The sequence below is a fragment of the Pleurodeles waltl genome, chromosome 3_1 (genome assembly GCF_031143425.1).
Source record: "Pleurodeles waltl isolate 20211129_DDA chromosome 3_1, aPleWal1.hap1.20221129, whole genome shotgun sequence".
NCBI classification, from domain to species: Eukaryota; Metazoa; Chordata; class Amphibia; order Caudata; family Salamandridae; genus Pleurodeles; species Pleurodeles waltl.
In genome coordinates this window covers 1,267,255,532-1,267,277,794 of record NC_090440.1, presented here as the reverse complement: position 1 = coordinate 1,267,277,794, position 22,263 = coordinate 1,267,255,532, and positions in this window count along the sequence as shown.

Here is a 22,263-nt window from a genome sequence, read left to right as displayed (position 1 = left end):
CATTAATGGCGAGGCGGCGGTTCCTTACGACAAGGCAGGGTCAATGAATCCAAAAGGTCAAGACATGAGGCGTCAAATTTGCAGTGTCGCGGTCACACCACAGGGTCAAAGGTGCTGTGACGGAGTCAGAGTAGGTGCCAGAGATGTTGGTGACACAGCACTCTGGACTCACGCTGTGGTGGAACTTCGAAGGTGCTGCAGCAGCTTCAGGCCTGCATTGTAGGTCACAGTCTTTGCACTCAGCGGGGACCGTGGCTCAAGTGCAGGAAGTAGTGCAGGGTCAGAGAACGGCGCCGGTTCCGAAGTCGTTCTGGAAGTTGATGTACCAGTTTCTTCTTTGTTGCATCAGAACACACTCCCAAGGACTCAGGAAATTTATTTTACACCACTTGACAAGTCAGGACTCTCAACAAGAGAGTCCATGCACTGGCAGTTGAAGTCTTTGATGTGCCTGAGACTTCTTAACAGGAGGCAAGCTCACTTCAAGCCTTTGGAGAACCTTCGGAAGCAGAATGTAGAAAGCCAAGACCAGTCCTGTAGTGAAGCAGCAAGCAGCAGGCCAGCACAACAAAGCAATAGGGAGAGTGTCGGTCGCTCCTACAGCATCCATCTCTTCTTCCTAGCAGAAGTTTGCCAGTCAAGAAGGATTCTAACTATCTGTGTCAGAGGTCCAGTGATTATAACCATTTCTGTCTTAGAAGTAGGCAAACTTCAAAGAGAAGCCTTTGTAGTCCGCCAAGCCCTGCCTTTCTCTGCATTGTCCACAGACACACTCAAGGGGGTTGGAGACTGCTTTGTGTGAGGACAGGCACAGCCCTATTCAGGTGCAAGTATCAGCTCCTCTCACCACTCCAGTTCAGGAATACCCATCATGAAATGAGGGGCACACCTTAGTTCCCTTTGTGTGACTGTCTAGTGTGAATGCACAAACAGCCCAACTGTCATCCTGACCTAGACATGTATTCAATAGATAGGCAGAGGCACAGAATGGTTAAGCAGAAAAATGCCCGCTTTCTAAAAATTGTATTCTCAACCTACCAATTCAAAAACCAACTTCACCAAAAATGTTTTTTCAAATTGTGAGTTCAGATACCCCAAACTGCCAATCTCTATCTGCTCCCAATGGGAAATTACACTTAAAAGATATTTCAAGGCAATCTCTATGTTACTCTATGGGAGAGTAAGGCCTTACAATAGTGAAAACTAAAATTAGCAGTATTTCACCATCAGGACATGTAAAACACAGCAGTACATGTCCTACTTTTTCAATACCCTGTACCCTGCCCCTGGAGCTACCTTGGGCCTACCTTTGGGGTAACATACAGGTAATAAAATGGAAGGGTTGGGCTTGGCAAGTGTGTGCACTTGCCAGGTCTAAATGGCAGTTTAAAACTGCACACAAAAACTGCAATGGGAAGCCTGAGACATGTGGCTAGCACAATCAGCGCTGCAGACTCACTAGTAGCATTTGATTTACAGGCCCAGGGCACCCTGGTGCACTATACTAGGGACTCACTAGTAAATATAATATGCTAATCATGAATGGACCAATCAACAATACAAGTTAGACAGGGAACACTTGCACTTTAGCACTGGTCAACAGTGGTCAAGAACCAAGGGCCAGATGTAGCAAAGGTTTTTACCCATTCTGTGTCTATAGGAAAAAGTGTTTGTACATATGGCCCCAAGAGTCCTAAAGCCAACAAAAACAGATCTGGATGAAAATGGAAAAATGTTTGGGGATAACCCTGCAAAAAAGGTCATTTCCAAAAGCCAGTATCATGATTTCTTAAAACACTTTCTTTCATACTTCAGTGTAAATTAGGCATGAAAAAAATATTCTCATCCTAGCTGCAAGTCAGTGTCATATGTATCAATGGTTTGTGATGGTAATTGCAGTCACTAACCAATGAAAAGATACTGATTCTCAAAAGAAAATGGTAACCAACTGCCGAAGATGAAGTGCTACAAGTTGTTATTTTTTTTAAAGTAGCACAAGGGCTGGTTAAAAAAAAAAATGTTTCCAGTTTGGCAATACAAACAGTGATGGTGCGCCTAGTGTTCTTTGCAGATAATCACAAGGGCTTTAAAATGACAACTTGCCTAATTAAAATTAATCTTGTTGGTCATTATGAAACCAAATTTTGCAATGTGACCTATTATTTCCAAGGTTGCACCGCAAAATTAAGACTGGTTACAAAAACTCTGTGTGCAATTTCTGAAGCACTGCTTGCAGTTAGTCATTATACATCACTTCCTGGCAACTGCCCCAGGAAGAATGAAATTGCTGAAAATTCCCAGAATAAGACTGACTCAGAAACACGCTTTTGTATACCAAGGGTTAGTTGGTGTTGTGATACTGTCCAGGGCATCCCTGCCCCTGAACACCAGCTTCCCATCACTATAGTAGAATTTTACACAGAAATATTATTACACATTTCTGAATTATTATTATTCATTTAAGTCCATTCATGAATGCAAACTCATGTTTTCTGAACATGAAACTTGTATATTAACTTTTGAGAGAAGAAGTTTGTGCGAGTAAGTGGATTCTACTTTTGTCAAGAGCTTTAAGAATCAGGCTTTTTGGGGCTGATTCTCAAACTGCATTTTGCAGTATGTCAAGTAGTACTACAATACTTCTACTCACATACCACACCATCCTATTCACAAACCTCTCAAGCACTGCCTTTTCTATCTTTTTATGTGAGGAGATCTCCACACACCTCTGCCCATGCTTTAGTAGTAGATATGGAGGGAGAGGGTGGAGTGACTGGAAAAAAGAGGAACACCTATTACAAAATGTGAAGGGTTTAAAGAGGGTTACAGAGAAGTGAAGGGAGAGTTAGAGTGTGGTGTATGAAGGAACAAACACACCCCACTATAGAGTAAGCTCATTGCCAGTCACAAAGTGCACATCTGTAGTTGCTGTTGCTAAAAACGGCCCAAAACAGTAGAAAATATACACCAGTTAGGACCTGAAGCTAATAAGTTTTAAACAACGCATGGCCAACCACTGGTACTGCAACATTCTCCATCAAAATATAGTGAAGACATGGGCCAAAAGTAACACTCCGTAATGAATGATATTAAAATAAATGAATTTATTATAATTTTTTACAGATATGTAAATTACATTACATGATTAAGACATTATATATAAATAAAAATATATATTTGTTAACAATATTAAATAGAAAAAAACAATGGTGTAACTACTTTTAAAAACGAATAAACCAATTTAGATGTATTTTATACTTAGCTCTTAGTAATTATTTTCAAGAAAAAAGTCAATATAAACATTTTACTTTAGGTGACTTTTTTTGTAACTAATCTCTAAAAATAATTTTCCTTTAAATTAATACATTTAAATAATTAAATATTTAATTCAAAATTAAGTTAATTGTGCTGCAGCATTTGCATAATTTTGCTCCATGTTCAACATAAATGAAATAAATTAAATTATATTATTGGTTAACACAAACTATTTAAATTATTTTTAAGTTTAGCAAACATTTTTACTTTCCCTTATACTTTACCATAGCCAAAAGTAGTAAATTTACTACCAGTGTAGGAGTGCATTTCACATGTAGATTTAATCGTGTGTACATTTACTTTCCTGAATAGGCTCCTTAGTGTCTATTCTCTGTGAGGTGCACAAGCATCCAACTTGTAAAGCTTATCAATAGTGATCGCCCGGGTGTTAATGTATTAAATTTCACACCCCATACCACAGCATACAGTAACCAGTTTTGGCTATGCTGAACACATTAGGGTTCCTTGCCCATTTGTATACAAACACTGGCATCACAAAATCAATGCCTTCAGACTTCTAGAAAACCTTTGTGCCTGCCTTTGCATCTCCTCATGAATAATACACTTTTGTTTGCAAGCCTTCACTTCAGTTCCTTCCTGTCACTAACAGATTCTTTCACTAGACTTTGTGAGTCCTCATACTCTCATTAATTTGCCCATGTAGACTGGAATTAGTATATTAAGTTGTGGAATGCTTCCATACTTCAATTTGTTCTTTTAATCAAGGCAAGCTCAGGGCATTACAATTGTATTCCCATTCAGATCTGCCAGTTCAGCTCTGCTCGGTTTTCTGTCTCTTAAAATCTTAACGTTTTTGTCTTGATATTTCTTCAAATGTCTTTATTGGTATTGTTGATCCTATTGTAATCAAGTCAATTTATACAAAAAGAAACACAGCACATGAATGTACTTTATGATTAAGAGATGTAAATTTATACTGCAAAAACTTTAAAAAAAAGAAGTACTAAAGTTTCTGCTCCTCGGGGCACATTCTAATCACTATGCTCTCTACTTGCACATTGATGTGAGGTGTACGCTCTCCTTACTACTGCTCATGATGGTATATTTCTTTTAATGTTCTTTGTTGCTGTGAGAAAAACGCTGATTTGGAAATGCTTCACACTTGCGTTTAAATAATTTGTTTGCTGCATATATAAGGAAGCACTTGTAATAACTTGCCAGTTTAGTTTGCTTCCATGGGCTGGAAGCAGCACAAGTGTAAGGGTTTATGAAGCCCCAGGCAAATTACAGATTGTCTTTTGTGTGCATCTATCCCATTCCTAGTAACAATGTCATTATTAATTAATTTTCTTTCAATCTGATGTCCTGTTCTCATGTTCCCATAAGGCACTTGCCTGTGCTCTCCTTAATGTAGCATATTTCCAGGGTGGAGATAGATTGATTGTAGTGACTTGCACAAGTGACACCTTTTATTGTTAATTTTGTTTTATTCTTTCAAATTGTTTCATTTTTATCATCCAGCCTTGTAACGTGATATAGGTAAAAATTAAGGGCCTGATTATGGGTTTGGCGGTTCGTGGGCCGTCATGGCGGAGGCAGCAGTCCGACGGCTTACGGCTTGGCGGTCGGACCACTGTATTACTATGCATGCTGTCCCATAGGTGAAAGACCACCGTGGTCTCTCTAGCACGGGCAGGCAGCGCAGACTGCCGCTGTGTCAAGACAGGCCAATCAGCCTGATGGAGCCAGTGTTTCATCCGGACAATTTATGATGTTGCCTACTGCCAACATGACCATGGTGTTCACACCACTATGTCCCCGGAGGCAGAAACAGAGAGGATAAAGGAAGGAACTCACCTGCAGGCAGCATTACATGTCCTGTGCTGCCTTTGAGCCCATCGCAAGTCGTGCCACTGCTGCTGTTTATCAATGGAGGCCAAAATCTGTGCCGGGGCGGACGCAACTGATGGTAAGAACACACACCTACCTGTGTCAAACAAAAATTCGCCACCACAGCGGTATGTTGGCGGCCATCACCGCTGCGGTAAGCGCCATTTACCGCCAATGTCATAATGAGGATCATAGTGTGTAAAGCATTCAAGTATCACAAAATAGAAATAAAATAAAAAAACAGGAAACAGGTTAAAAATCAAAAGCCAAGTTATGTAAAATAGGAAATATTTTTATCTTTCATTTGATACCAAAAAAAATGAAATCAGATAAAGGGAACCGGAGATGTAAATTTTTGAAGAATTAATGTTTTCTAGTGCATAGAACCTAAAAGAGCCAATCTGGTCATCTGGTCACAACTCGACCGGTGCAAAGTCAAATTTTCAGGCCATTCGTGATGAAGCACTGCTCGGCTACAGTAAGCCGGAGGCCTTGGTCAAAAGTTTATCTTCGTACTTAGTCATTTTCTTGAAGATTTTCTTCAGCGGGACGAAGTCAACAATCCGATCCAAACTCCCTGGAGCCTTCTTCAGATATGCATCGTAGGAGACTTCGGTGAAGATTTCTATGTTCAGACTTAGACCATTTTTTAGGACGAAAATCTTCATCTAGGCCAAAGCTGAATCTTGATCCAACATCCCTGGAGCCCTCTTTGGATACGCTGTGCGAGAAGTCCCGGTCAACGTTTTTACCTTCAGACGTAGTCACTTTTTCTCTCTGACATCGGACGACCCCATACAGCAAGCCGATTTCAAGTCCACGTTGTTGGATTGCCGTTTCAGGAGCCCCTTGTGAAATCCTTGAAGCCTGGGGCTCCGGAGCTTTTCAGCTGGACGAACCTGCAAGTCACGCCAGGTTGCAGTTGACGTAAGCCGGCTTTACTCTCAACGGCGGGTCGGTCCCTTAATGGAGTTTTTTTCCAAAATTTCTCCAAACTTCTCCAAGCTTGTGGATCTTCTTTCAGAAGGTCTTTAAAGGTCCTTAAGGAGTAGACAGCTCATCCCAAGGTTCCAGAAGCTCTGAATTGCTCCTTGAGGGTTAGGACTCCAACTCCCAGAATGCAGCTGTTCTTCAGGATTTGATGCAGGGGACTCTGGTTAGCTATTTTTCACCTGTAGCAAACAGGGAGTCCCTTCTTGAACCAGTTGAAACCAGGAAAAGTCCTTTTTGTGATGAAGGCCAAGTGTGCAGCTGGTGCAGTCCTTCAGAGTGCAGTGTCCAGGTGAAGGTCACTGGTCCAGCAGGGCAGTCCTTCTTCTTCTGATGTTCTTCCTTGTAGGGATCTGAGGTGTGGGTGCAGCTCAGCCATATTTATCCTTGCTCCTGGGGTGAAAAGCAGGGGGCCCGACTGTTCAATTACAGACAAGCCACTTGCCCCTTGGATGACCACTTCCTGGGAAGTGTGGCAAAAATCAATCCCAGGGAACCACATTCTTCAAAAATCCAACATGGCTGAAACTGATTTTTAGAGGTTAGATCTGGTTGAGCCCACCCACTGGTGTGACTAAAAATCCTAAACCCACCCCTCTTCTCCTAATCTAATCAAGAGGGCACCTAATGGTATTGGGTTGCAGGAAATGGGGGAGGTCCTGAGCTTCTCCAAATATCCTTCCCTGCCTTTGAGGACCAGTTAGGCTGCTCTACCCCCATCCTGTTTCACCATTTGATGAGGCAGATCTCCTCCCCTTGCGCATCCTTTGTGTTCAGCCCCGGCCACTTTATACCTCATCAAGGCAGCCTGCCAGAGGCTGGACAATCAGAGAAGGTCACTACAGAGCTGAATTGGCAACTTTCAGGTAGAGTTTTAAAACTCTTATCTGAACTAGTTATATTAGATCCAACAATGGCAAGTTGTGGGATTTAGTATAATAATTAATTTGATACCAAACTCAAGGTATATGTCTCTTCTGGGGACTTAGTTAATTAAAATAAAGTCTCCCTATTTTAGCCTATGGAAGCCATTCACTACAATGAGGGAAAAATACATTTGGCTATTTTGCCTCACCAGGGCTTATAAAACAATGTTTATAAGGTCCCTGCTTTTAGTTACATGGCACCCAACACTAGGGGCACTTAGGGCACACCTTAGGGGTTGACCTATATGTAACAATAAAGTAGTTTAAGTAATTGGAAGTACTTTTAATTCCAAAGTTGAATTTGCATATAACTTTAGTTTAAAAGCAGCCAGAAAGACACACCTGCCTTTAAAATGACACTGGGCACCACAGCAGCGCACCTATGGGTGCACTACCTATGCTGGGGTCCCTAATCATCCTACAGGCCTTACCATATACTAGGGCCTTATAGGTAGGTAGATACTGCCAATTATAATTAGCCTAATTTATATATGCACTTTACACAAAGCACTGGCCCAGGGACTGGTAAGCAGTACACAGGGCACAGCCAAGAGTCAGTAACCACCAGTATTTGCCCAAAATGTTTGGAGGGTAACCAGGATGAAAGGGAGGACTTCCCTACACTGGAGTAGCATCAGGCCTAAGAGGTCAAGTTATTCCTACCCCACCCCCTTCTGCTCTTTTCAATTATTGGCTCGGCTGAGTCCAAGTCCCAAAATGGCTGCCAACACTTTGTGGTTGAAGTTGTGGCAGCCAATCAGATCTCAGGATGAGATCTCTTGGATCTACACAAATTACCCCTTGTTGAATTCAAAATGTTGTCCACTTTTCAGAAATCCATAGTTTTCGGGGACCACGCATGCATTATCCAGCAGTTCCCACCACAAAGTGGAAGTTGATTAGCATATAAATTAGGAAAAATGGCCTACCTAGTTGAAAGATACCAAAATTGTGGTAAAAATATATTTTTTTATTCAGCTCTGCATGTTTTTGAAAGCTGGGAAGATTGTACTTTTAGCCCAGCAAACCTTTAGTTGGTGCCATTATTAGGGAATATTCAGATGCTTTTTTGCAAAGCCCTTTTTTCCTAACAAACCCTGGGTACCTTCAGAATCCTCAGGATGTTGGGAAAAAAAGACTCAAAATTGGCCTGGATACCTTAAATGGAAAAAAGGTTGTGGAGGCTTAAGCATGGACTGTCACAAATAGGCAAAAAGGGCTTAACATTATAGGGAGAAAAGCCTAGCAGCAAAATGATAAAATTAAACCAAAACAATATTTCTTCTTCATATATCTCAAATATTTAGCTTTCATTAGAAAATTTGAAATGAGAATGCTGTCCTGCTCAACAAAAATGGCAACTTCCAAAACAACAATCTTCACAAATGTTTAAAAGTGAATGCATGTGAGTCAATATAAAAGGACTACAGACTTCTAAAAAATTTAAATAAATATTACATCAAAACCCCCTAAACTGAACATATTGTTTTTTCAAACATTGAATAAAAAAAAGCATTCCATATCCAACAGTGGGAAGTGCACCATTGACCCACATCTTGATTCAACCCAGGAAAACCGAAATACAAAAGCAGCACATTAGAAGGACAGCAACCATGTAAGTACAAATTATAATATAATAATAATGATAATAAAATATTATTAATCTATGCAACAGAAAATAACCTCCTTAGCAAAACATGGCTAACAGATGGCACTTTTAAATTGTGCCTTCCACCAATCTTACAGATACATCTTACATTGTGAACAACAGTAATACACTCATAGTATACAAAATGCCTCCTAATAAAAAAGTACTACATATCATAAGCTACTTAGTCAAATAAAAAAAATAAAAACTAACTACCTTTCAAAAAACCTTTTTGACAGTGAACAATCAATGATATAATTTTGAAAATCTACCCACACACAGCTATACAAGATTTCTATTACTGTTTTAACCAGAGCAGTAAGATACGTTTCCAAAATGCTATACAAAGTATAGAATATGCAACAAAAACCCAATCCACTTTTGAAATAAGAAATAATAGCTCTAGCGTATGTACTAGTCATAGGTAGTAGCTAAACACTATAACTGCCTCATTGAATACACCTATTCCCAAACACAGAAACAAACACAAAAGGCCTGGTTTAGATGAAAGAGGAAAGGGTACCTTTTCCAACAACCTGAAGATCTCCCTGCCTGATTTGCAGATGGGCGGCCCTCCATTATGTCAATGGCAGAGACTACTGCATCTCCGCTGCTGATATAAATCACCAAAGGCCCAAATTAGTAAGGGTCATTAGAAGTTTGGCAATATATCTACCCATACCATTTAGAGTGAGCATATATATGCCCAGTTTTCACTGTCTGTCATCATCAGATAAAAACTGGTGGTAAAAGGAAGTGGAAATGGCAAAATGCCCCCCTTGTCATGGGTTAATGATAACAGGGACATTTTTGTATTTTCTAAAACAAAGTTCAACTTTCAGTTCTTGTTTTGGAAAATAACCATTGCTAGCTTGTCATGCAACTCTGTCATGTTGATGAGGGTTGTCCGTCAAACTTACAATGCATTGACAGGAACCACCATGACAGTGGTCCCTACCAATGCTAGAGATGTCTGCTGAAACATCTAAAAATTTGGCAGATCATGACTCCATCAGGGCGATGAAATACTTTACTTCATCCTCTGATGGACTAAAGCCCTATTCGCCAAACTCTATATTGGTCCATGGATTAGACCCTCTAAATGGACTATTTTAATGACATTTGGGTCTGACTGTACTGATCTGGCATTAGATGCCAATAAAATTTCAAATACAATGGCGAAATGTATGACAGAACAATGGCTCAGCAATCCAAAACCAGCAACACATTTGGAAGATGCCACAATGCCATCTAAGCCACATCAGGCCGAAGCTAGCCATCCCTCCACCAATTCCCAGAAAAACTATAAAAAGAACAAAGCTACCCAATACTTAGAACAATCAGTAACCAAAATTAAATCTCAAATATCCAAAAAAGCAAAGAAATGTACAAAGTAAAACACTTTATTAACCCCTTCGCTGCCATGCCTTTTCCCCCTCCTGTGCCAGGCCTTTTTTTGGCTATTTGGGGAAGTTCGCGCTTAGGCCCTCATAACTTTTTGTCCACGTAAGCTATCCAAGCCAAATTTGTGTCCTTTTTTCCCAACATCCTAGGGATTCTAGAGGTACCCAGACTTTGTGGGTTCCCCTGAAGGAGACCAAGAAATTAGCCAAAATACAGTGAATTATTATTATTTTTTTAAATGGGAAAAAGGGGCTGCAGAAGAAGGCTTGTTTTTTTCCCCCTGAAAATGGCATCAACAAAGGGTTTACAGTGCTAAAATAACCAGCTTCCCAGCTTTCAGGGAAGATCCTACAAGGGTTTCCTACAGAAAATAACAACTGGAAAAAAATAATATTGAAATTGAGGTAAAAAAACAATTTTTCTCTACGTTTTACTCTGTAACTTTTTCCTGCAAGATCAGATTTTTGAAAGCAATATACCGTTACGTCTGCTGGACTCTTCTGGTTGCGGCGATATATAAGGCTTGTAGGTTCATCAAGAACCCTCGGTACCCAGAGCCAATAAATGAGCTGCACCCTGCAGTGGGTTTTCATTCTATACCGGGTATACAGCAATTCATTTGCTGAAACATAAAGATCGAAAAATAGCTATCAAGAAAACCTTTGTATTTCCAAAATGGGCACAAGATAAGGTGTTGAGGAGCAGTGGTTATTTGCACATCTCTGAATTCCGGGGTGCCCATACTAGCATGTGAATTACAGGGCATTTCCCAAATAGACGTCTTTTTTACACACTCTCTTATGTTTGGAAGAAAAAATGTAGAGAAAGACAAGGGGCAATAACACTTGTTTTAATATTCTATGTTCCCCCAAGTCTCCCGATAAAAATGATACCTCACTTGTGTGGGTAGGCCTAGCGCATGCGACAGGAAATGCCCCAAAACACAACGTGGACAAATCCAATTTTTTGACAGAAAACAGAGGTGTTTTTGCAAAGTGCCTACCTGTAGATATTGGCCTCTAGCTCAGCCGGAACCTAGGGAACCCTACCAAATGCATGCATTTTTGAAAACTAGAGACCTAGGGGAATCCAAGATGGGGTGACTTGTGGGGCTCTGACCAGGTTCTGTTACCGCGAATCCTTTGCAAACCTCAAAGTTTGGCTAAAAAAACACCTTTTCCTTACATTTTGGTGACAGAAAGTTCTGGAATCTGAGAGGAGCCACAAATTTCCTTCCACCCAGCATTCCACCCAAGTCTCCCGATAAAAATGATACCATACTTGTGTGCGTAGGCCTAGCGTCCGCGACAGGAAATGCCCCAAAACACAACGTGGACATATCCCATTTTTTGACAGAAAACAGAGGTGTTTTTTGCAAAGTGCCTACCTGTAGATTTTGGCCTCTAGCTCAGCCGGCACCTAGGGAAACCTAATAAACCTGTGCATTTTTTAAAACTAGTGACCTAGGGAAATCCAAGATGGGGTGACTTGTGGGGCTCTGACCAGGTTCTGTTACCCAGAATCCTTTGCAAACCTCAAAATTTGTTTAAAAAAACACCTTTTCCTTACATTTCGGTGACAGACAGTTCTGGAATGTGAGACGAGCCACAAATTTCCTTCCACCCAGCGTTCCCCCAAGTCTCCCGATCAAAATGATACCTCACTTGTGTGGGTAGGCCTAGCGCCCGCCACAGGAAGTGCCCCCAAAACACAACGTGGACACATCCCATTTTTTGACAGAAAACAGGTGTTTTTTGCAAAGTGCCTACCTGTATATTTTGGCCTCTAGCTCCGGCGGCACCTAGGGAAACCTACCAAACCTGTGCATTTTTAAAAACTAGAGACCTAGGGGAATCCAAGATGTGGTGACTTGTGGGGCTCTGACCAGGTTCTGTTACCCAGAATCCTTTGCAAACCTCAAAACGTGGCTAAAAAAACACATTTTCCTTACATTTCGGTGACAGAAAGTTCTGGAATGTGAGAAGAGCCACAAATTTCCTTCTACCCAGCGTTCCCCCAAGTCTTCCAATAAAAATTATACCTCACTTGTGTGGGTAGGCCTAGCGCCCACAACAGGAAATGCCCCAAAACACAACGTGGACACATCCCATTTTTTGACAGAAAACAGAGGTGTTTTTTGCAAAGTGCCTACCTGTATATTTTGGCCTCTAGCTCAGCCGGCACCGAGGGAAACCTAACAAACCTGTGCATTTTTTAAAACTAGAGACCTAGGGGAATCCAAGATGTGGTGACTTGTGGGGTTCTGCCCAGGTTCTGTTACCCAGAATCCTTTGCAAACCTCAAAATGTGGCTAAAAAAACACCTTTTCCTTACATTTCGGTGACAGAAAGTTCTGGAATGTGAGAGGAGCCACAAATGTCCTTCTACCCAGCGTTCCCCCAAGTCTCCCGATAAAAATGATACCTCATTTGTGTGGGTAGGCCTAGCGCCCGCAACAGGAAATGCCCCAAAACACAACGTGGACACATCCCATTTTTTGACAGAAAAAAGAGGTGTTTTTTGCAAAGTGCCTACCTGTAGATTTTGACCTCTAGCTCAGCCGGCACCTAGGGAAACCTACCAAACCTGTGCATTTTTTAAAACTAGAGACCTAGGGGAATCCAAGATTGAATGACTTGTGGGGCTCTTACCAGGTTCTGTTACCCAGAATCCTTTTCAAACCTCAAAATGTGGCTAAAAAGACACATTTTCCTCAAATTTCGGTGACAGAAACTTCTGGAATCTGAGAGGAGCCACAAATTTCCTTCCACCCAGCGTCCCCCCAAGTCTCCCGATAAAAATGATACCTCACTTGTGTGGGTGGGCCAGGTGCCTGCAACAGAATAAGGCCAAAAACTTGTAGACATAGAGAGGATAGCACAGCGAGTTGATAGGGACATATTCTTCTTTTGTACATCTTTAGGCTGACTCTGGTTTGGGGGTCCACACAAGTGAGGTGTCATTTGACCTGGGAGACGGAGGGGAATGCTGGGGAGTAGGAATTATGTGCTGGAGCGGTGATCGTACAAACGAAAGTCAGGAAAATATGCTTTTTAAAGCAAATTTTGAGGTTTGCAGAGGAGTTTTGGTAAGAAAATGTTGGGGGATCCACGCAAGCCACACCTCCCTGGACTCCTTGGGGACTCTAGTTTTAAAAAATGTCTGGGTTTGGTAAGTTTCCCTAGATGAAGTCTGCACCCAGGACCAAAAACATAGGTGCCCCAGGTAGTTTTGCAATATATCATTTTGATGTGTCCACATACGTCTGTGATGTGCCAAACACTAAAATTGTGAAAAGAAACGCACTTAGGTTATGTGAAAAAGACCCCTCACCCACCAACCAAGTTGGTGGCATGCTTCATCATCAGGGTCCCAACTGAGACACCTAGCGTGTCTCAAGTGTGCTGCGATGCCTGATTACAGCGGAGCAGGTTTTGTCATTTGTACCACACATACTAGTTGGATTTGTCACGAGGGTGAGTGATGGTTCAGTAGATCAAATTTTATTAACAAGAGATTTCACAAAAGTGAAATGCACTGTAATAACTGAAAGGCCAAAAAACTGAACCAATGACTCACAGCTCGTGAGCTGTAAAGCGACGGCAAGGCACCAACCTTTTTACAGTCCATTCACACACCTTTCATACATGACATGCACAAGACCATTCACGCTGCCAGCCACAGGCCCAGCACACTACAACACTCACATCGACAGACAGCGCAAGTCAAGGCCCCATCACTTTCATACGCCCACATGCCTGATACAGCAATCACACCAGCTGATGAGTGTGTGGACTGGCGTTTTGCTGGCAGCGCTAGCCAAGCGCCACCCCACCCATACCGCCAGCCAAGCGCCAACCCAAGCACACCGCCAGCCAAGCACCACCCCACCCATACCGCCAGCCAAGTGCCACCCCACGCACACCGCCAGCCAAGCGCCACCCCACCCATACCGCCAGCCAAGCGCCACCCCAAGCACACCGCCAGCCAAGCGCCACCCCACTTATACTGGCAGCCAAGCACCACCCCACGCATACCGCCTGCCAAGTGCCACCCCAAGCACACCGCCAGCCAAGTGCCACCCCAAGTACACCGCCAGCCATGCGCCACCCCACGCACACCGCCAGCCAAGCGCCACCCCACCCATACCGCCAGCCAAGCGCCACCCCAAGCACACCGCCAGCCAAGCGCCACCCCACTTATACTGGCAGCCAAGCACCACCCCACTTATACCACCAGCCAAGTGCCACCCCAAGCACACCGCCAGCCAAGTGCCACCCCAAGTACACCGCCAGCCATGCACCACCCCACCCATGCCGCCAGCCAAGTGCCACCCCACGCACACCGCCAGCCAAGCGCCACCCCACGCACACCGCCATCACTTTTTTTTTGTTTATAAACAACAAAGAAACCACTAACTAATGATAAAATAAGTACAAAACTACAAACACAAAAGCTCTAACTAAATACATGCCAGTAATGCCAACCGTGAAACTGAACATATGAAAATATAAAATAGGCAGTTTACGCTCACGGTATTTCCCAAAAGTTTTTCCTTGTGTGGTAACTTCTAAAACAGCCGGGCACACACAGCCCAGGCTTTGAAGGGCATTCAGGGCAGTACATCCAGCTCTCCCTCCGGATTGATCTCCGGGCACATACTCTACATTTCTTTGTGGGCAAGTCTTTTTTGGGAATGGGAGGAATGTGATTTGGAAAGTGCTGATCTTTCAATCTAGCCACATCCTCCACCACTTCTACTCTAGGAACTCTTGCCTGTTCCACCACAATTAGGCTTTCTATCACTGACTCCTGAAATTTAACAAATGTCATCCTTGACTCAGGTGAACAATCCTTGAACACAATAAAAGCATTAAAAGTTGCCAAATGAAATAAATGTAGGGCCAACTTTTTATACCACACGTAAGACTTACGAAGAGCAGTGTAAGGTTCCAGCCTCTGATCTACTCTATCAACAATACCCATTAGCCTATGGTAGTCCAAAATGCATGCGGGTTTGCGCACTTCCGCAACCTGACCCCAAACAGTCACAAGGGAAGTACTCTCATCATGGATGGTAGATAGCATGTACACATCCCTCCTGTCTGAAAATTTCAGAGCTAGCAGCTCATTATTCCGCAAGGCACTGCACTGTCCCCTCTCAAGGTTTTTGCAGACAAGCTCCCTTGGATAGCCTTTCCGGTCACAACGGATTGTCCCACAAGCAAAGGGTCCACTCTAAACAACTCCTTGAACAGCTGCACTCCAGTGTAGAAATTATCTACGTAAAATAGTGACCTTTGTTAAACAGTCGTCTACCAAGTTCCCACACAATTTTTTTGCTAACTCCAAAAGTGGCCGGACAACCAGGATGGTCAATACTGAAATCCCTTCCAGTGTAGACCCAGAAATTATACACATATCCTGTACTGCTTTCTGACAGCATATACAATTTAATCCCATACCGTGCCCTCTCACTAGGAATGTACAGCTTAAAAACTAAACTCCCCTTGAAAAGGACCAAAGACTCGTCCACACTTATCTCTTTGCCTGGAACATAGACCTCTGAAAACCGATCTACAAAATTATCAAGGACAGGCCTAATCTTAAAAAGACAGTCACAATCAGGGTGATCTCGTGGCGAGGCTAAAGCACTGTCTACAAAATGCAGCATACGAAGAAGAAGCAAATAGCGATTACGTGTCATAGTTGCAGGAAATATAGCCGTTGCCATCAAGGGACTAGTAGACCAATAAGAAGCCAGTGACGGCTTCCTGACCAACCCCATCAAAAAAGTCAAACCTAAAAACGTTTTCATCTCTTCCAGATATGTGGGAACCCACTGAGTAGCTCTAGACTGAGGCTTAAGTCTGGCAGCGTTGTCCCGCAATATTGCTCTGCATACAAATTATTCTGCTCCACAATCTCTTCCAAAAATACATCGTCCATAAACAAGTGAAAGAAATGGACAGGCAAAAAGTTTTCCGTATTGACTCTACACCCTGGGAGACCAGTAAATGCAGGTAACTGTGGCTGCTCCATGTTTGCGGCAATCCAGGTGTCAGGTCTTCTAATGGGAAACCCTTCAGCCCCAGGCTGCTGCACTCTTGACACATCAATGTCCTCCTCTACAACAAGCCCTTCATCTGCACTGAGATTAGCTTCCTCATCAGAAGAATACTCTCGGACAGAAAACTCACTGCCAGAATCTCTCACTTCCTTCTCTGCCCCAGATGCAGAGTCAGTCTCGTAATCATGGTCTGAAGATGACTCAAAGAGCATGCCAACAACCTGCTGAGCGGTCACTCTGCGGCTAGCCATGATCCTCACTAACAACAAATGGATTGGCAACAACAACTAGCACAAAAATAAGTAATAAACAAAGTGTAGCTTTATCACAAAGAGTTACGTACTAAAAAACTATACCACTCACTTGCCTGAAAAAGCTACTCACCAGCAACTACTCTGCACAGACACAGCAATCACCAATGATATCCCACAAAAAAAAAAAAAAAAAAAAAGAAATTTAGACATATGACAACACAAATATCATTGTGCTCAAATCTAAGGACAATTTCACACACAATGCTGCATTTAGTACACCACCTACAAACATGTCATTCATGCATGTCAACAATACTCCTTTGGAGTAAATTGCTTTCACTTACCTAAAACATGCAACTATGCAAACCGCAGGACAACTACTGCCAAAACTACAAGGATCCACAGCAAAGGAAGCAAAAGCTTTGAACTAGAACAAAAAGAAGAAATAAACTGTTATAATCACAAATACAAATACTTCGCCAGTTGACAAACACCCCACCACCAAGAACTTAGAAATTGTCCCTGGTGCCTAAGTGGCTTCTGCCCCACTAGGAGGCAGATGGGCCTAAAAAAAAGAAATAGGCTGATCTGCATCCAAGGTGGGCAGAAATGGCCATCACTAATGTGCCCCCTTTGGGAGGGCGACCCTTGCCAAAGGTGCTGCCGCCCCCCACACAAAACACTCACACACACACACAGGATCCCTGGTGCCTAAGTGGATTCTGCCCCCCTTGGGGGCAGATGGGCATAAACAAATTGGCTGATCTGCCCCCAAGGAGGGCAGAAATGGCCAACAGCTCTGTGCCCACTTTAGGGGGCGACCCTTGCCTAAGGGGGCAAACAGGGGGTACCCCCAGCACTAAACCAAAAAAAAGGGTAACCCAAAAGCAGGGATTTTTTTTTGGGTTACCCTTTTTTTTGGTTTAGTGCTGGGGGTGCCCCCTGTTTGCCCCCTTAGGCCCCTCTACCCCCAAGGGGGGCAGAGATAGCCAATACAAAATTATCCCCCTTGCCCAAGGGGTGCCCCCAAACACACAAAACACAAACACACCTCACAATCCCTGGCGCCTAGTGGGTATTGACCCCCCCCGGGTCCATATCGGCCAAAAACATGGCCTATCTAGCCCCAGGTGGGGCCGAAACATATAAAAAGATTATTGCCCTCGGGGCAGCGACCCTTGCCTAAGGGGTCGCTACCCTAAAACAAAGAAAATAATTTCCCTGGTGTCTAGTGGTTTTCGCCTCCCTGGGGGCAGATTGGCCCAAAAATTGGCCTATCTGCCCCAAGGGGGCCAAAATAAGAAAAAATAAATAGCCCCCAATGGGAGCGACCCTTGCCCAAGGGGTCGCTCCCAAAATATATGCAAAAAATTATATCCGTGGTGTCCAGTGGTTTTTCGCCGGAAAATCAGCCGATCTGCCCCCGGGGGGGCCGGAAAAGGAAAATAATGCCCACCAATGGGAGCAACCCTTGCCCAAGGGGTCGCTCCCCAAAAATATGCAAAATATTACTATCCCGGGTGTCCAGTGGTTTTTCGGCCCCCCCTGGGGGCAGATCGGCAGAAAAATCAGCCGAATTTTCCCCAGGGGGGGCCGAAAAAGGAAAATAATGTCCCCCAATGGGAGCAACCCTTACCCACGGGGTTGCCCCCAAAAACTAACCTTAAAAGGAAATCCCTGGTGCCTAGTGCGGATTCCTGCTCCAGGGTCGCAGGCCCCACACTGAAAACAGGCACCGGGGGAAAGGAAAAACCCTTTCCTTTCCCCGTGTCTGTTTTCCCCCACCCCCACCCCCCAAAGAGGGAAGGACTCACCACAAAGTCCTGTTTCCTCAACGCGCTGGAAGCAAATGGCTTCCAGCACGTCCCTCGGCAATATTTGATGACGTCGGCGCGCTGTAAGCATGCTGACGTCATCGGATTGCTGAGGGAGGGGTCGGGTGGAAGGGCTTCCCCTTCCATCCACGACCGGGTGGTGTGGGTGGGGAGCCCATGGGGGGAGCGCTAGCGCTCCCCCCAATTCCTGGGTGCAGAACGAGGTGATCCCCGGGAACCGGTGCCTTGGACGAGATCACCTCGTCCAAGGCACCGTAGGAGTTAATAACAAAAAACGACCTATGCGTAAACAAAAACAATGCCATAAACTATCTACTAATCCAGTTCACTCTAGGCTTTATCTGGAAACAACATATAAAGATTTATTAATTTATAAATATTATTTAAAGTATTTCTAGTGATCAGTCTAACTTACTGTTAAACTTGGCATCATTGGTATGGTCTCCCCTAACTTTTTGCATCTACTTCCCAGGTTGCTTCTGTGTGCTGCACTCTGTTTTTGCTGTTTTGTTTGCTCTGGACACTTTACCACTGCTGACCAGTGCTAAAGTGTAAGTGTTCCCTGTAAATAGTGTAGGTGTACATTGGCTTATCCATGGTTGACTATCCATGCAATAGTAAAATGCATTAGAGGTGCCCAGGGCCTGTAAATCAAATGCTACTAGTGTGCCTGCAGCGCTGGTTGTGCCACCCACATTAGTAGCCCTGTAAACATGGCTCAGACCTGCCGGTCCAGGGACTATGAGTACAGTTTTAATCTGTCAATTCAACTTGGCAAGTGTGCCCACTTCGCAGGCCTAGACCTTCCCTTTTATACAAGTAAGGCACCCCTAAAGTAGGCCCTAGGTGGTCTCTTCGGCAGGGTGCAGTGTATGTTAAAGGAGGGACATGTACTTATGTGTTTTACGTGTCCTGACAGTGAAATACTGCCAAATTCAGTTTTCACTGTTGCAAGGCCTATCTCTGTCATAAGTTAACATGGGGCTGCATTTAAATATTATTAAAGCACAGATTCCCTTTGGGAGCAGATAGACATTTGGAATTTGGGGTCTCTGAACTCACAACTTTAAAATACATCTTTTAGTGAAGTTGAGGTTTAGATTGTGTGTTTGAAAATGCCACTTTTAAAAAGTAAGCATTTTCTTGCTTAAACCATTCTGTGACTCTGCTTGTTTGTGGATTCCCTGTCTAGGTCAGTTTGACAGTTGGGCTGTTTGCACCTCGCCTCTAGACAGTGACCCAAAGGAAGCTGGGGTGTAGCCTGAATCTCCTGATGGGCCATCTGGGCTGAGGGGAGGGGAGGCGTGGTCACTTACACCTGAAAAGGCTGTGTCTGCCCTCACCCAATGTAGTCTCCAACCCCCTGGTGTGTGTGTTTCTCCAGCTCCAACCACCAGCACAATGGCCACTTGTGCAAAACCCTTGTTTGCCATCTCTTAAATTAAGTATATTTAGCTGGGACTGACCAAGCAGAGATTATGCCCAAATCATAGAAATATCTGTAAAAATAGCTCCATCTTGACTTACTAGCCCAAGATGAAATATTGGAGGACAGGAATGACGCCTTACCCAGTGTGCACAACAAGTATTCATAAGGCCTCAACATGCATCACCAGATTGCTATTAGCAGCAGATTTGTTCACACTGCAAAAGGCACATGATGACTCCAGCCACATAAACAACAAAGATCTGGATCTGCCTGCCTCAAACTCAACTAGGCCTCCTAATTGGTAAAGCCATATCTTGCTTTGCCGATGTTTTGCCTGCACTGGTGGCAACATGTCATTTTCAGGACATCCTCCCAAGTGCTCATGATATGCACATTTCATCAGAAGCTTGAGTCAAAATGAATTAGCATGCTTCACAATATCATGTCTATACACCCAGTACCATGGTTACTTGGCACAATTGGATTAACTGCAACTTAACTTTGTACAGGGCCTCTTTTTACTGTAACACTAAACCGTTAGAGTTAGATGTCACCATACAACCAGTAACATTGTAAGTTTTATATCAAAAGGTCAAGCTGCCATGGGGCACACAGAGGCCACAGAAGAAACTGCCACTAACCCCTTGGATGGAGTCCTCAGTGAAGAAGACATTTCGGGAGGTCTGGACGTGAAGGACAGTTCTGGCCCATTTGGGCAGCCTGGTGAGATGGCAACAGATGCCTCAACATCACAGGCAACCATTCGCCCCCTACCTGTGTAATTAGCAGAGTATCTACCATCTTGTGCCCCCCAGGCCCGACTCCTGAGTTGCAGTGCAACACTTCTGACAATGAGGGTCCAGGAACATGTTGGAGAGGGGACACTGTGGCAAGGGCTGCGGCCTGTCGGGGTAAGGTGAATGGGGGGGATGCTGTGGGCCAGCAGGGTGAGGCCACTGGGGGTGCAGTCAACCATGACATCCTCAGCCATGTCTTGAGGGTCTTTCAGGAGTCCCAAGGCGTGATGGCCCAGGTGTAAACTCCAGGAAAACAAGCAGCTACAGAGGGACATGCACAGAGACATGCGAGAACAGATGGAGGCCCTCAACATCAAAATTGCCTCCCTAACAGGGGTGCTGAGGGACATTCACACCACCCTGAGCAGGGCTTTCCAACAACAGTCTACCCCTTCCATTTGCTCATCAACACCAGGCATTTGAATATCGGTGCCAGCCACAGGAAGGGAGGCCCTGCCAGAGGAAGAACCAGACCTAGACACCCATGCCTCTGTAGCAGCAGACCCCCTCGCAAGTGGGGACATCCAGCAAAGAATCCAGGAGGTGCATATGACAAGACACCCACCACTGCCTGCAAGTGACCTCTTCTTAAAGGAACACCTTTGTGTGCCACACATTCAATGTATGAATTGATCTTTAACCATCTACCAGTTGCAATGTGAGGAGTACTCTGGACTTTGAACTACCAATGGTGTGGCATCTAATCCAATGATTTCATTCACCATGACTGACTCCTTCAAATTCCACCTTTTGTTTCTTTCTGTTCAAAATGTATTTCCTGCATTAGCATTGTAATAAATTCACCCATCTCATACTCGTTGTCCACATGCTTAATTTTCACATTTCACTATGTATAGATGTAAGACAATGTGAACCATACGATGAAGACACCAGCTGCTTGTGCAAGCAGGAATATGTTACAGCTACACAGTGTCCAGCTCAGGATTACAACCATTATTCACCAACACATTAGTACAAGTGTCTGGTCAAACCAAAAGTGTTATTCCAGTGTACAGCACATTGGCTGCCAATAGGTCTGGACTCTTAGAAGCACAACTGTGTGACTCAGACTGAGTCAAAGTACATATTTAAGGTACAGACCCCTGGATCACGGAAGGAAGGAAGGAAGGGATTTGTCAGACATTGTCCTGTAAAATAGGCATACATTACAGTGGTTGATGTCAGCAGCTTGAGCCTCATCACATACCAGAACAAAGTAATCCAACATCTCATAATCCAAGATACAGGCAGATGGCAGTACAATAGTCCCCCAGATCACAGGCCCATCATAATCCAATGCCCATGCATCTGGTGATATGACACAAACATATGCCAATGTTGTGGCACAGGCACTGTGGCCTGCAATTATGAAATAAATCTACAGTTATTTACAGATCATGCAAAAAGAGTGTTTTGCCAATGTGAAGGAAACATCACTTGGTCAGAAGCTAGGAGTACATATGTTCAAACCACAGGATGACACAAGTGATGCATCAGGCCCACCACAACACACCAAACAAGTTAAATGTCCACTTCTGTATGTCCACCCAAACACTGTGCAAACTGTCTTGGTACAGGTATCAGACATCCAGATTCTGTGACCTGCACTACCTGGAACAGTCCATGCCCACTTTGGATGTCAGAACAGCATCAGATACCTGCCAATGTCACAATTCTGAAATGCTCACATGAAGATGTCAAGGTGAAGGTACCTGTGCAAAGAACAAATCAAGGATTATGGGCT